At 42.4% G+C, this 15,000-nt stretch overlaps 1 protein-coding gene across 4 annotated transcripts in view; it reads right to left on the reverse strand.

Annotated features, from left to right (window-relative positions):
* The window catches only part of LOC108002046 (glutamate receptor ionotropic, kainate 2), a 191,366-nt gene that overhangs the window by 149,814 nt on the left and 26,552 nt on the right, over positions 1–15,000 (reverse strand). The window lies entirely within an intron of this gene.

The raw sequence follows: 15,000 nt of genomic DNA on the forward strand, positions 1-15,000 counted from the left end.
TTCATTAAAATGCGCCGCGCAAACCTTCGCGTCCGGCCCTCGAATATATCCTCTGGCGAGGAAAAGAGGGCGGAAAAAGGAGGGGGCGCCTCTGTGCGACGATGACACCGTAACGACCGGCGTGCCACGGATTAGAGAAGTCGACGCCTGCCAACCGTTTCGACTCTTGTCGTCCAACGGAAACGAGGGCAGCGGATAATCGGATAATAAGACGCGATTCGATGATAATAACGACGACGACGATCGAGAGAAATTTTTCCGAAAGTTTTTCTTCTCCTTCGTTCGTTTCGAAGGTATCGAGTGACGCATTGAAATTTCGAGTCGAATTTATCCTACGCTTGTTTTGCATAGCGTGGGTGTCATTGATTTATCAAATTTTAAGCGGGCAGATAAATTGACAAAAAAAAAAAAAAAAAGAAAGAAAAAATCGTTACGAACTCGAGAGGTAAACATCAGTTTTGAAAAATAATGATAAAAAATAACTGCGGGCCGATTTTTAATCGTTTATAGAAACTCGAAACAGTTTAAAATACACGGATACGCAACGGTAATTGATTTACTCTTCCGATATTTGTGTATACGAATCCAATATTTCATGTACGTGTTATTATACCTCGTTCAATGGGAGGACAATAAATGAATAATTCGTTGGGATAAAAATTATTTCGTAGAGAAAGTATTTGTGGAGAAATCGTAAGGCGGTGAGAAGGAGCGTCCCTTTCATCGTCCTGTGCGACGACGACGACGACGACGACGACGACGACGACGTCGTTTTATAAAAGAAAAATGGAGGAAAAAAGAAATCGGTGTCACGCAACAGAAACCAGCCCACGCGACGATGTCGAAGAATAAGTAAGACAGCGTGGAATAAAACCGTTGGAAAATAAAAGCAACCGCTGGCGCGTTTTTTTTTCTAAGCTTCAGCCTCCAGGCTGTTTACGCTCGCGCAACCGCTGCAAACACACAACAATGTGTACAGGCGCGAATGTATATGTCTCGGCATCGAGCGTGGAAAAAGTATGGCATCGTAACGCAACACCCGAAGAAAATGGAACCCGTGAATGCTGAATACGACCGCGTTCAAATCTCACGTGGACACAGGAGGGAAAAATTTTTTCCATTTTTCTCCTTTTTTTTTTTCATTAATTTTGTCTCTATCTCCATCTCCCTGTTTCCTTTCCTTTAATTCGATCCACGAGCAAAACTTCACGCGGACATTTCGTGATTTTTCCTGTTTGCGCAATCTACAATTTCCCGGCCGGATCTCCCGTTTCGGAAAAATAATAATTTTTCGCGACCGATCCCTTCCAATCGGAAATCCTCGATACACGGAGAACGTGGCGCAAAAAATCATTCCACGATCTATAGCCCCGGTGATTGTAACGTGAAACAAGCGAACCGAAAAAAAAGAAAAAAAAAAGACGTATAAGTCAAAGTCGCGGATTGGATTTTTTTCGGATTTTTGTTTTTTCCTTTCTTTCTTTTTTTTTTCACGGAACGAGGACGAAAAAATCCGGTGAATACGCGCACTATTGAGTTTGCTCCGAGTTGTTCGGATCTCTCTGCGAACCGATACTATTTGCGTTCGCGTATCATCGCGTATGGGATCGCGAAATGGAATAACGCGACGAGTTTAACGCGTTCTTAAACGCTTACGCAATCGCTCGAGCCCGCTCGCGATTTTGTTTCCACGGATGGAGTTTCGATCAAAATCTGACTCGATGTAAAATTTGAAACATTGAAAATTATACAAATATGTGCGCGTACGTACGTGTGTATATGTACAGTATCTCGCGACCGAGATAACTCGGCAAATATTGACGGACGGGATAAAACGGTGGAATCAAGCTCGAATAATTTCGCGATCCGTACGTACGTGTAAATAAAAAGTGGTATTGCGTGGACAGAGATAGCTTGTCGGTGTGGATCCTGGTAAAATTATGCGTTCCATTTAAATTTCTCGGGGCGGAGAAAAATTTATATCGCGCGCGGGGGATCCTATACGGCCAGTGAACGAAAATATTCGGACGCTGAGGTATGGTTGACTTTGACGCTCTGTATATTTGTTACCTACGGAAGAAAATAAAGTTGAAAACCTTTTCGTTTCCCTCTTTTTTCCCCCATTTTTTCTCCTTTTTCATCGTTCGATTCGATGATTCGTGACTCGAGTGTTTCGAATAAAACAAAACTCGTATCACTTCGTACAATTATTTACAGGAATATAAAATTATTTAATATTTACTCGACCATCGTCCCCAAGATCCAAGATAAGAAAGTCTTAAAATCTTAACCATATCTGGTCGTCGAAATGCCGAGTGATTTTGCTCTAACTTATTCACCATGTATCCCCTGCGAGGAATCGAATCGTAATCTTATTCCGAATCGAAATTTTCCAGTAAACATGGGGCGCAAACACGTAAAATTGGAAGGTGAAAATTTAAAATTGCGCGGATTCCTTCCTCTACGACGAACAAGTATTCGAGCATCGGAGAGCGCGAACACCTTCGAGACATCGCACGACCAACTTTCCCACCCCGGTCGGTAGCCAATTCTCTTTCTACATAATTTATCATTCTCTCCCTTCGTTTCTTCCTCCCAGCGCGAGGAGAGAGACGTTTCCACCGAGTGAATGGAGTGGCTCTCGTTCACCGAGATACACTCGTAAATTTTCCAACGCGAACAACAACGATCAATGATATATGCGTATGTGCATATACGCACGCGTTGCGATGAATCGTTATCACAAATTCGAAAATTACGATTCACCATGAATCGCGGCTGACACCGCGAAAGATTCCAAGGGACGCGTATCGGCCGAGCCTTTTAAAGATTGCGATGGATCGCGGGGGAATTTATGCGCTGGCGATATTTTTATGAGAGACAGAAAGAGGCATCAAGGAAACGGTAATAAATAATTCACAAGTGGATTATTGAATTCAAGATTCAGACATGCGAGTTCGTTTTATCGAATACGGGGCGATGTTTCGCGTACATATAGGGACAAGATTGGAATTCAAGTTTGAAAGAATACGTGGAAAAAAGTTTGGATCGTTTCAACAGCTGCCTTTTTTTCGACGAGTTTGGGACGACTTCGAAATTTTACCGAATTATCCTTGTCGCTCTTGGAAGATCGTATCGTTTTGTTTGGACAGACAGGAGTAGATAAAAGTTGGAACATCGTATCTAGAGGATAGGATGAACGGACGAGATGAAACTCTGGCACAGCGAATCATTGCTAGTATGATACTCGTGTTGATTTCACCAACGATGGTGCTCGACGATTCGCTCTAACTCGAGCTCGAAATGAAATTACGCCCAGCATTGAAATCCCCGCGAGGAATCAGAGTGAAACGATTCTTGACTTTAATCCACGCGTAACGAACGAGCCAATTATCACCTAATTTCCCACGTCTCGTGACCCATTCCCTTTCCGCATAATTAATCGATCTTCCTCTGCGAATCACGATGCGTTCTTCGTTCACCACCGTGTTTGCGGCCCGGGATGACGTGAGCGTATCCGTGAAATTTCCGATACACACCCACGATCCCACGATATCCCGTGTAATTCGGCTAGTATACCGTGAGGGACCGTCATCCCTCTGACACGCATTCCCCATTGATTTCCGTCGTTTCACCGAGTTCCAACCGATCCGTCCCTCCAAGCGGCCGCGTCCAGACATTTGCTCGGCCAGATGGCAAACGGTTGCACAGATGCGCTTTAACATACGTTAGAAACATCTTATTAGATGTTGCTCGTCGTGGAGTGGTCGTGGAGAGGGGCAGTGTTTCGAGAAGGAAGGGGTAACGTTTCCCGATAACGAAGTCAGTTCAAAGCTGCGGATCGAATTCTAATGAATTTCCTTTCCCTTTGTCCCACACTCCTCCCCCTCCCCCTCCTCCTTCTACTTCTTTGGTGCGTGAAAATTTTTATGCAAACACGTTTCTTTCTTTCCGTGGTCCTCCGTGGCCACTTCCATCTATCTATCGTCATCACCCGGCCATCTCGGTAACGAGGTTTACGTCTCGACGCTTCTCTTGATCACGAGATAATAAATTCTACGGGGAGAGGGAGGGGGAGAGAGATGGAGAGAGAAAGAAAGGCGACGGGAGAGTAGCTACTCTCGTGCCACGCCTCGATGGACCTCGATATCGACGAGTTATTTTTCGAGGCGGCTCGAGTTCGATGAACTTTGTCGGCAACTACTCGTCGATCAGACGAGTTGATTAAAACGAAGGGCAACTTTCCGGTTTTTCAAGATTGGGTGGAAAGTTGGGAGGAAATTTTCCCAGCTGGAATTCGATTATCGAGTTTGAACTCGATCGGCGGTGAACCGATCTCGAGTTAGAAAAAAAAAATTAATGCGAATCAAAATGCAGGAATGTATGTATATTCCTCTGGTTTATTTTGATTTAACGATTTTCCGCCCTCCCATTTTTTTGGAAGAATCTAATTTGCACAGAACAAGGATATTCTTTGCGCATTCGTAGCGAGAGATGCAAACTCCTTTTTCCTTCCCTCGAAAAAGGCATCACTATCCTTGGCAAGGATTTCCTTCCTTTCCTCCCCCTCCTCCCCCATTCTCGTTTGCATCTCAACCATCCCCGAACCATGATTTCTCCACCAGCTTCCTCGTCGAGAGTTACTCGCAAAGAGAATAGAAATAACACTCCGCTCGAGCATGGAAGAAGAAAAGTCCCGAAATTCGATCCTGTTACTATCTACTACGCTTTACTATTCGATATATCTATTCTGAATAATTCGTACGGCTTCCGATCGTTATCGATTGAAGCGAATAACGATCGTCGGGATTAAGTCGGAAAAGAAGGAAGAAATAAACAAAAGAAAAAGAAAGAAAACCAACGCAATCAGGATTCCCTGATATTACCATTTTATAGAAATGCATGGTATGTGCGTGCTAGCTTATTTAAACGGGACGTTGTTGCGGTCTTCCAAACTTTACGTTCCGTTTAAACGGCGCAAAATAATTACTCGGATGAACGAGTCCACCGACCGACAGCTCACAGATTTCGTTGGCGCAACACTGTTAAATGGCGCGAGGATTTGCTCGATTTTGAACAGTTCATTCCCTTAATCCCTTATCCGTTTGCCAACAAACCGTACGGAAAGACGACCACGAATTCGCGCATTCACAATGGATTCGTTATCCTAGGGGACATCACGCTTCTGATCATCTTGATAAATCCAATTCTCTCTCTCTCTTCCTCTCTGCAATTGACTACTCCCCTTTTGTTTTTTCATTTATTTTTATTTCGATCATTCGAATCACACACAGTCGAGCAAGATTGTTTCCAACGTGATTCTCCTTCGTGGCTCGCCACGAAGTTTCGAGCTATAATTTACGAGTCTCGATTCATCAAAACGAAGATCGAAGGGATACGTATAAAGTCAAAAGTCAGCCTTACGGAACAGTGGACGATTTACGAGTGGAATAAGCCGGCCTGATGGACCGCGAGGGATACAGAGTTGAAACGAATTCACGTCTTGTATCGATTGTCTGTACCGATCGTGCATTCTGCAGAGATTGTGGACTCCGCGCCAACAAAGCGGCCGGCTAAGGCCGATAACCCGTCACTGACATATATTTTATTCTACGCCCGATTGTTCGATCCGGCAAGGAAGGAAATTCCTACGGATATTTCGTGAAATTCGCTTCTTTCACCCGGGACAAACGGGACGTTATAATATGAATGAGAAATGATCCTGGTATACGAAGCGAGCGAGCCATTGTCCATTTTCCTATATCAATTTAACTGTTCGTTTAATCATTTGTTATAACGGTGGAGAGGTATTAATATACGGAGGTACACAAAGGTGAATAGAAATTGAACACAGCAGGAGGGAGAATGAAATATTTTTTTTTCCCCCCCCTTCTTTTTGTTTCTCATTCGCGAGGGAACGATTTTTAAAATTAAACGCGAAAAAATTTTGGGGATATTGGTATTTTCTTGAAATAAGGAATTTTTTCTTCGTGTCGGTTAATCACACTTTCGACGATTAAAAATCAACGTAAATTAGAATAATCAAAATTTGTTTAAAGACGATAGAAGAAAAAGGTTATCTGAGCAAATATATTTAACAGACTTAGACTCTTTATTTGATATTTCTTCCAAACGTTAAATCTATTATTATTTTTTTTTATAAAATTTCGTCTGAATTCGATTTTCTTACACAGAATTACGTATTACTGTCGAATCACTTTCAAATCTTTTGCAAGATTCATATCGAGAACGAGATATTCGCAAAATCGAGTAAAAAGAGAACGTAAACGACTCGGTCGATGAACAGTCGGTTTTCTCTGAATAACTCAGGAGACGTCGTCTGAGTGATGACGGGGAAGGAAGGAACCTTTGGAGGAATTTTTATATCAACGAATAGTTCGACACGTTGCACGTCGAATCGGCGAGAAACCTTGTAAAATTGAAGATACAACGTACGTCGATGACGGGTCATAAAACTCGATACATACAGTTTAGGTGTGTATGGACGTCCCTATGTGTTCGTGCCGCCATTACAGGTGAAAGCACGAAACTCAGCTAGCACGTACCAACCTGCACTAAGTTTATCCCGAAAAAGCGAGGATCGGTATGGAGAACGCATGCTCCGACTTTTAATATCGAAATATCGAAAATATAAAATTTTAAATTTTAACATCTCGTGAAATCTAAATTTTAGAAAAAAGAAAATATACGTAAACACGCACAGAGTCCTTATTTCTAAAAGTATATATTTCTTTCACTTTTACGGATTCTTCTACAAACATCCGTTTTAACATTCCTTGTATTTCTTTACAATAATCTTAGAAAATTTTACATTTCTCTACGTTTTCCTTCCTTGTTATCATTCGTTATGAAAACACAAATGAATGAAAAAAAAAATGTATTTCATTTATTCTCCGACAACACTTTATTAACCGCCCTAATCAAGTTTCCTGGAACGATAACGAGACAGCGGACACGCAACTAGGGCGTTTCCAGGAAAAGGGCGTCGAAACCGTGTAACGGAGGGGAATTCAATTTTTCCACGACTTGTTCGGCAACGCGTCGCAAGTTGCGCCACTAACCATGCCGCATAAGTCTGTCGCATACGTGGCTCGACTGTTCCTTACAAAATCCTCCGTCACCCTCCGATAATATTAGAAAATTCCCTAAAACGAGCTCGAATAAAGAACTAGAAAAAGAAAATATTGAATGAAATAAATTCATCGGCGAATTTAATCAAAGGCAAATAATGCCCTTCTAACGAAGTTCGTCTTTTTTTTATTTCCCTTCTCCCCAAAGAGTTTAACAATTAATTTACCTTTAATTTTTAAATCGAAGTAATCTCTCCAAAAGTGATCAAATATTTCGTTCGTACCAACGGACGAGTATAACGAACCAATTCGATCGCGTTAAATTTCGCGTTAATTAAATTAGATCAAAGCGATTTCGAAAAAAAAAAATCACGAACGTTTCCTCCGGATTAATGTGTCAAAAAAAAAAGAAGGAAATACACGTTTCATTCACGCGTACCGGTTCGGATAACCGGTACAATCCGGTTGCGTGCGCGTTTCTCGTTCATTCGTCGTTACGAGAGATCGATGTGTGACGTCACGAGTGAAGTAACAGTCGCTAATTGGACGCGAGCGTTTTCACGGGTATGGATACGGGTGCGTTCGTTACGCTGATTAAACAACGACCGAAAATAACCTAAGGACGAGGAAATTTGTCATGGGTGACGCCATCTAAATACGCGCTCTCCCTTTATTGGCCGGAAAAATGGATTGCGCCGCGATAACAGTTCCGCGATTTTGCGCCAGGCTGTCGATAAAACGATTTGTCGCTCGGGAATCACAAGATAAAAACACGTCAACCGTGTTCGGGGAGAGCGATGCTAATTTTTCAAAAAAAAAAAAAAAAAGTATCGGCCAATTGCATCCATCCGTTTGATCAATCGAATACGTTTCATAAATCGACCAATTATTATGAAAAAAGAAAGAAAGAATTCTCTCTCTTAAAAAGTCACGATCGATAGTGTGCGTTCTTTCTTTTTTTTTTAAATTCTATCTTTCATCCCATTGAACGGGCGTATTTTTTTATCGTCATCGCGATATTTTTATCGTTACGATGCTACGATTGTGCAACGGTACGCGTACAATTGTTATCACAATGGCGCATAACGTAACTATAAGGAAGGGGAGAGAAAAAAGACCAATTTGATAAAAAGGGGAATAATTCTGCTGCCCGTAAAAAGCGCGTTTTTCTCTGTCTCTTAATAAAAAGGCAGTTACTTGCTCCGCCGATATGCGGACGATGCAGAGCTGTGAAGCATTATGCAACCAACTAACAACTGGCCGACAACAATCGGTGTAATTCAATGGAACTGCGATAGAAATGGGCGAAAGTTGTTTCACAAACGTTTCAACGACCATACATTCTCCGAGCAAATAACGATTTCAACCTCCGGTTACGAAACGACAATCATTTTCATCCGAATCATAGAAACTGTTCGATGCGATATTAGCAACTAACTTTTTGTTACGTAATATACTTCGATTATCCTTCCATCGCTTCCTCCCCGAAATCACCAATTCTGTCCAACCTTTTCCCACGAATTTCCCCTTAAACGTGTTCAAAAATCGTGATCAAAAATCTTTTGCCGCATTATAACGTCGAACATCCTTTGTCGTGTCATTTTCAATCGTGAAAATCATTCTCCTTTGTCCGTTTGTACGATGAAATATTAATCACGATCCATTATTTTTATTTCTATTTCGATTCTATTTCCGTCCAAAATATACGCGTCGTCAATTTTATATCAAACTTATCGTACGTTCAATGGAACGTCAAGGAATAGAAGGAGAATTTTCGGAAAGTGCATTTCTTGGATCGACGAGAAGCATCGATCGAGGCGTTTTTTAATAAATAACGAATTATGTACATAACGCGAGAATGTTTCAGCAAGCGGAAACAATGTCTCTGATGAAAAGCACGCGGACAATGCACGCGGGTACATACATCTGCGAAGTTTCACCTGCCGCGACAACGGCGCACTTTATTGGTCGAGCGTTCACGTAACGTGCATTAAATTCCCCAGTTTTATATCTCTTGGCCGAATTTCTCGTCGTCCCGTACGAATTCCTGGGGACTCAACCGTTCAGCGTCGATTAATTATCTCCCCTTACATTTTTTCGCCCAATGTGCAAAGAAACGCAACTATACGCGCTACAAAAACAAACGATAAACAGCACCTATTCGAGACGCGTCGTCGCTTGATCGCCATAATTTTCTACGAGCAACTTCCAGCAAATTGGCCGTTGCAAAATTCCTTCCAGTGTTGAGCTTCGACTTCGTTCTTCCAACTATTGTTCTATTCTGGTTGAATCGCAATTATTCGATTTAAATAACAAACTGTGATCAACATGGAGAAATATGCGTCGTTTCTTTGATCTTTGGATGAAACGTTCTCGATGTTGGTGATTTTTGGGAAACTGTGAACGTCTTCTCTTTTTCTAAAGTTGATTGGCCATTGTCGAAAAAAAGACAACTGCTTCGAGAAATATCACCATTAGATATATATATTCTTCCGAGAGGAAGCAAGTAGTATTCGGAAGTACACAAAATCTTCGAATTTTTCCAAAGATTACATTAGATAGATTGAACGTTAGATAGTCTTAAAGAGGCTAACATTTCAAAGATTCTCGAAAATGATCATCCTTACGATCCCTTTCTATAACAAAGATCCAATCTGATTCTCTGTGGTACGTGTTCGAGATTCTTCCGTACGATCAGAGGAATCTTGTTCGTCCATCTGACGCAACGGCTGGAGAGACGCGCGAAATTTCGAGGTCTGGGAAAAAAGAAAACGCATCGACGATCGATCGATGTATTCTCTCTTGAAGCATGAATCGAGGCAATAATTTGCTCCCGTTTAAAAACAATTACTCCACCCGATTGTTCGTTCCTCGCTGTTCGAAAGCCGAACGAGTAGTAGTAACAGGCCAAGCCCTTTATAAAACGACCGTGATGTTTGGATCGAGAGAAGAAGAAAGAAAAAAAAAGAAGAAGGAAATCGCGAGGGAATTGGCGCGCAAAAAAGTCTGCAATTAAAGCACACCGTGCCACAACGAAGAAGGGTGTAGTATTTTAAACGATCTCGTCCCTTTATCGTATTTCCACTTTACTCCCACTGGCGGGCCAATTTTACCATTTTAACAGGGATGGCGAGAGGGGAGCGAGAGGGAAATGCAATTTGGGGGAGAGGGAGTCGGCAATGGGCCAGGGGTTGCAAGGGGTTAGTCGGTTACGAGCGTAGTGTTCCACGATGTGGGTCGATGCGCGTTCCACGCACGCACGTCGGTTAAAACGCAGCACGCGGCCGTATAAAAACATTTCATCGTTCGACCAAGCATTCTCCATGGTTTACACAGAGGAAGAGGGGCCCCGGCCGTTCGATCCGAATTTTTCTCACCGCGACGCGTTTCCGCCCACTTTCACGCCGGCTGGAATCGAGCGTTGCTGGAAAATGCTGCCTCTGCCTTTATTCGCCGCCGATTTTCCCCCTTTTTTTTCTTCTTTTTCCTTCTTTCGATTTACGAATTAAATAATTCGTCATCGAGTTAAATACAAAGTCGTGTTTTTGTCGATTTAACGACGAAGCGAAAATATTTGAAACATTCGATTAAAATCCATCGTGGCCCATTGTCGATTGTGTTATCGTTGTTCTTGCAACGGATGATACGATCGGCAAACGATATTAAAAACGATATTAAAACGGATAGGTCAAGGGATGAATAATTATCGAATTTTATCGAAAAAAAACGAGACAAGGATTAATGAATAGAAACGTAACGAACGTTTAACATTTCATAATGGTAAGTTGAACCGCCTCGAGCCGGGTTTTAAATAAATTAACTAATTCACATTCGTTCGAATGAAAGAACGCGGGGTATAATTGTTGGATCGAATCGAATGAAAAATCGGATCGCGGCCTTTTTCGGACGAACAGACGCGGATGAGAGTTGTTCGAAACAATTACACGGTGGATTTTATTAGAAAACTAGATACGTTCCAAATTAAATTCCTTCCAACCGATTTACCCGCTTAATTTCCATCTTCGTTACTTTCTTAATTGCAATTAATCACCTTCCAACGTTTCCAACGTTTCTTGCCTTTGTACCACGGGAATTTTCGCGATTGATACGATAAACGTATTTTGTGTTCATGATTCAGCGCAGGAAGCTGCTCCAACAACGCGCTAACGCGAATGTTGATCAACGAGAATTTCATGCTCGAGGAAATTTCACTCGATTCCAATTTCAACTCGTAATTTCTTTAAGCGTTCTTACGAATCGCGTAAATAACGATACAAATCGCGCAACAGTCGGAGAATTTCACTTCGGGAATCAAATTATCCCATCTTTCGCGAGGAAAGTTTTAGAAGAATTTACTTATTCGAACCAACAAATATATCACCCACTTACGAACCAATTAATCAATTAATACTCCATGTTTTCTTTCAACTTCAAGATCGACGGGCATAAACGACATTTCCAACAGGCACAAATCTACTTGCTAAAAATTGTCCCAAGAAGGAAGAAAGGAAGGAACCATCTCCCAAACTCGGAACGACTTTGTTTCCGTCCAACTCGCCCCGTTCTTCAACTCCAACTTGGACCATTCGAGGAATAGTTTCCATTACCCGATTCCGAATCGGTAAGAATACACCTTCCCTCTAATACCTCCCTCCTCCCTTCTCTACCCGAATAACAATCGCTACGAACATCTCACCGACCATTCCCCGTAGCCGAAAATCGAAATTATCGCGCTGAAAACCCGGGGTTCCATCCCCCTGGTATTCGAAAGTTTCGCTAATTGCACAGCTGCAGCTCGTCACGCGGATCCCCGTATCGTATCACCTTCCTCGCCGCACAATAATATCGCAATCGAACGGGCGGATTTGCAACAACATCTCCCCGCCATTAATAGCGCGCATCCATCCCTAGCTAGCTCCACAACTCCATAACCCGTTGCACCGGCCACAGTTTCGAAATGATGGAGCGGCCGTAATTGCGATCTCTCTGTAATCTTGTTGTTCCAATTCCATCACCGCATCTGCGTTAAAAAGTCGAATCGACGGGGCCGTGCGCTTCCAACTTTCGAAAGCGCATTAGCGCCGCGCAAAATAAACAGCGATTTTGGGAGTCAGGAGTGATTTCGAGAGCGAACAATCATCCTTGGATAATTGGGCCTCCCATTTTCGATGATAAAACTATCCTGACGGACTAGTTTGCCGATATCCGCGATTTTTTCTCTTTTTTTCTTTCTTTTTTTATGGGGACGTCACGTCCCAATACGGCTCGACGAGGACACGCGTTGTTTGACTCGTGTGGACGACGACAGGTATCCGGCCTGTATATAATAGATGGCCAGATGCGAGCAAACAGACGAAACGAAGGGGTGGATGGGTGATTCGACGAGGAGCGTATGCAGCGTGTTCGTCGCGAAAAGTGTTGCTCGAGATATTGTGGACCAATTCTGGCGGAGGATTTCTTTCTTTTGTTTTTCTTTTTTCAAAGAAGGTCGAAACTTTTATCGATCAGCGAACGCCGCGTCTCTCTTCTCGTCGCGAGTTGTGGAATATCGACTTCGTCGAGGAACAAATTTGATGAGAAGAGATGTTGGAAATGCGAGGAGTCCCATAATAATTTAAACAAGAGGGAACAAGAAAAGGCGAGGAGGTGTGGCCCAAGTTTGTCAATTAACCGTGCAAATACTCGAGAACACGCGTAATCCGATCGACGCGATAGGTAATTCCTTCGAGACTTTATTTAAAAAAAAAAGGAATTAAAAACTTCGTGTCTACCGAGATGAAATTTCTAATTATCGAGCTATCCAATCGATATTTTTGCGAATATGGAAGCGATTTGATTTTCGAGGGGAGGGGAAAAAAGTCGTGAAAAAGGGATGATCCTCGTTTGTTCCGCGAAAGTTGGCTGTCAAATAAATTGATCGACGGTCAAGCGGATAGACGAGCGCGACGAGAAAATGCGGAAGGGAAAAAGTGTTGACAAGGTGTCGAGGGGAAAAAATGGGTTGCGCGACATCGTGGAAATTCGCATTTAAAGCCAAAAACCTCTTCACCGGGGATTGAAATTAAAATTTAAAAAATCCGAAAGTGTCGCTACGTTCGTATTCCGATGTAGGAACGGGAATAAAGAAATGAACGTTGAATCTCGATCAACGAATCGGAGAGTTTGATCCTCGCGCGACAGTGAATGAATTTTTATTAAAAATAAAGACCCAAAGACGTTTCCTGATAGAATAAAATTCGTCGAATAATTGAAACGTGTAATTAAAACGTGACGCGTAAACGCGAATACGAAGAAAATAAATTTCTTCCTCGATATTTCAATTTCCAACGAAGGGATCGAAATCGAGAATGTTTCGTATATTTACCGTTCACGATAAAATACACACTTTTTAGAGACACGTTGGAATATTTAACCGTATAATTACAAACGCGAACTCGAACTCGCGCATGGAAACGGAACAAGAAACGGGTAGGCAGTGTATATCTGAAACGCAGGAAACGGTGTTTTGCCCCGAAGCTAAATAGAAATCTGCGCGCGTAGCGAACGAGGAGTAGCGGCAACGAATTACCATAAATTCGATTAAATTTCACGCGGGTTAAACAAAACGATTCGAAGTGGCGGGTCAAAGACAAACAACCGTCGTCGATGTCGTCCATCTTCGAGCCACGGGTAAAAAGTTCTTCGTACCCTGTTTCTGTTTATCCAAAAGCGATCCGAAACATGAGACGGAGGGAAAAAAACTGTGACGAACTGTCGCCCGTAACTGCGAAGGTCGTTCTCCGGGGACCAGACTCTGCGCGATCGTGGCCACACAATAAAGGGAGACAAAGATCGTATGAAAACTCGTAATCGTGTCCGTTCAAGAGTCTCGTCTCACTCGTACAGTTTCAAACGGGAGATTCCAAGGTGATTTATAAATAAAATTGGACGCAGTCGTATATCTTCTTCGAAAAGTAAATAGTGGAACATATACGTTGACAAAAAACGGGCGAGTTTGAAGTAAATGAATTCCCTCCGCGTCGTTTCTCGTAGTGAGTCGCTCGATGAAACGGAACACTGTTTATTTTTATCCTATCGTAGATGAGAGAGAGAGGAAAATTATAAGTCCTGTTGGAACGTGTCGTCTTACAATAATATCTAATCACTACAAGGAAATTATCTCGAGAAATTCGTATTTATAATTTTCTCCTGTTACCCGGTTAATAATGTTTCTGTATTTCGTTTTCTAGTCGATCGAATTTAGACTTCTATCTATATAATCTATATACTCGAGGAAATATATCAGAAAGGTCCGACAAGATTGGACAACGCGTTATCGGATTCGAACAGATTAAAATAATGGAAAGTGAATCGAATTTCTCGGTCGCTTACAAGGTCGATTGCAAGCCCGAACGAGAAGAATCGATTTACGTGGTCCGCTCAATTAACGGTTCAATAACGGATAACATCTTGTCACGGAGCATGAAAATCGCGGTGATAAAAAGTTGACGGGCGCGGGCGTTCTTTCCCTGCTGCTTCAACACGTCCCCAGAACACGTGCAACGCGATGGAAACGGGATCCGCTCGACTTTTAACTCGTTCTCGTAGACCGCCACCTTTTTCGAACGCTCCTCGATATCGATATTCGATACGTCTGCGTGTACAAATTGCCCCACGACCGAGTAAATACATAATTCGCAACGATATTTATTCCGCCGCGTGAATAATAGTCCTCGAGTTATTCCGCGACGCTTATTCGCCTTCCGCCAATATTGATTTAATACGCGGTTTCCGGTCGTACGAATCCATAGATCAACCGTGACGATTCGTTGAATCGATTATAATGCAGAAATGAAATTTCACGTATCTAGGATCAATCGAGCGATATTTCACGTATTACGAGACTTAATGTGTTGAATTTGGATACATA

Source organism: Apis cerana, linkage group LG1 (genome assembly GCF_029169275.1).
Source record: "Apis cerana isolate GH-2021 linkage group LG1, AcerK_1.0, whole genome shotgun sequence".
NCBI lineage: Eukaryota > Metazoa > Arthropoda > Insecta > Hymenoptera > Apidae > Apis > Apis cerana.